Below are 2144 nucleotides of genomic sequence, written 5' to 3'. Positions count from 1 at the left end.
AACAGCCTGTCTTAACCCAAATGACCCTTGCACATAAGTCCCAACACAGAATCCAGGCAATACATCAAACACAACCCTGGCATCCTTCACCATAATCCCTGATCTCCAGCACAGCTCTCTCTGACCCTTTGGCTTCATCTCTTCAGCTCTGCAAGTCAACAGGCAATTCATGCCATTGCCATCAGGCTTTAACCCTCTCCAGCCATCCTTGGCCTTGGCTCTCTGGCTCAGGAAGGACAGCTGGCTTAACCCCTCCACTGACTTCCTAGCTCTCAGTCCTTTCCAACCTCCTGCCCCTGGCTTTGGCTTTTGAAAGAAAGCAGGCTAGCCGTCCACTGGTTTCCTGATAATTCCCTCCTCTTTCCAGGGAACTCTCTGCTCTCTGCAGCTTTCCTCAGAGACCTCCTCCAGTCTCTGTACTCTGGCAGACCTAACTCACCAGGTCTCTCTCTCTCTCTCTCTCACTGAATCCCTCCCCTCAGATTTTCCACAGTGTTTTATCTCCCCAGGTGCTACCCTCTTAATTAGCCAAATGGGAGCCCCCCTTTCGGCATAGGAGAACTGGAACTAATTCATTTACAGGGCTAGCCACCCTGTGACAGTCACCCTGGCTGAAGCTTTGGCTGGGAGTTTAGCTGAGAGAATTGAAGAGGCTGGCTGGAGAGGGGCCTGGCTGGAGGCTGGGATTGAAGCAGCTGGAGGTCCTCTGGAGATTGGGCTGGGGCTGAGGACAGTCTGGCTGAGGACAGTGAGGGTGTGCTGTAGAAACGGGCTGGGTGGCAAGCAGGCTTGCTGGCTCTGGCTGCCCCCCTCCCCCATTGAAATGTTGAATGTTGAAACTAATAGATTGGGAGAGGGGAAGAGAAAGTTGGGCTATGAAGGAGAAGAAACGGGAATGGTCTCAGATCAGGAAAAAATAAAAAAGACTAGAAATATCAGGATTTGAAGAAGAAGGAATGAATACAAATGAAAAACAAAAACAGGATAAAATTCTAATTTAATAGTCATAATGAGCTATGGGGAAGTAAGTAAACTGACCTAAATTAGTAAATGTTTAGAACAATTTATTGATATGCCATAACCTGGTAATATTGAATACATGAGCACCTATTAGATTTAATTCAGTGGATGGATCCTTTTCTGCTTTGGTTGTAAGAATTGCAACAAATAATAATATAGCTAGTAAATGGAGCTGAGAAGAAGACAGAATGGGAAGCAATGTATTTACTGAATACAACAGATGAGGAACTGTCAAAAACAAAAAGAGTTCCTAGCTGGAATTTTCAGAAAGCTACCTGGGGCCTTTTCAAGATTAAACGTGATGAATATTTGTGCAGTAACTGTACAAATGACAAGCTAGGCAGATTCTATAATGTAATAAAAGAAATTACAGCAGCAGCTGATCTGGCCATCTCCAAAACATCAAATTGCCCTGACTTAGAAATCTGGTTCCCTGGTGGAAAGAGGTTTGTAAATTAGCAATCAAGGAAAGAAAGAAATCACACAAGCCAGCAAAACAGACATTGAATAGTAAAAAGGTTTAATGAATTATAAAAGATGCAAGATGGTGGCACAGAGTATTACCAAAAAGGAAGTTGGAGAAACTTCTGTGGGAAATTAAAGATTCAAGGTTTTCAGAAATATATAAGCAAATTCAAAGAATGAATGGAATTCAAAATAAAAGTAAATCTATACCCGGTCTTATTGCAAACAATGAAATTTAGGTCTCCAACTAAGGAAGGGCAGACATTTTAGCATGTAGTTTATAGAGCAAGCTTAGCATTTTACTTAGCACTAAGGCAAGAAACCTACAGGCCTATCCTGTAAGACAGTGGTTTTCAAACTGTGATCCATGGATCTCTGAGGGTCTGCTGACTATGTTTAAGATTTCCAAAGGGGTCCGCACCTCCATTAGAAATTTTGTAGGGTCCACAAATGAAAAAAAGGTTGAAAACCACTGCTGTATGGCATTAGCTTAAGCACGTAGCATAAGGCTTTGACACCTATGAGCCTTAGCATAAGTAAGTGATCCAACAATGAAATAGAACTATGTGGAACTGGGAACATTGTGCTGGGGGGGGGAGGGGTTGTACAAAGTGATATCACGTAACTGCAAACTTGGCTTGGCAATGAATAGGTATACA

Source organism: Lepidochelys kempii, chromosome 2 (genome assembly GCF_965140285.1).
Source record: "Lepidochelys kempii isolate rLepKem1 chromosome 2, rLepKem1.hap1, whole genome shotgun sequence".
NCBI classification, from domain to species: Eukaryota; Metazoa; Chordata; order Testudines; family Cheloniidae; genus Lepidochelys; species Lepidochelys kempii.
The sequence above is the reverse complement of the archived record's forward strand: the minus strand, read 5'-3'. Positions refer to the sequence as shown.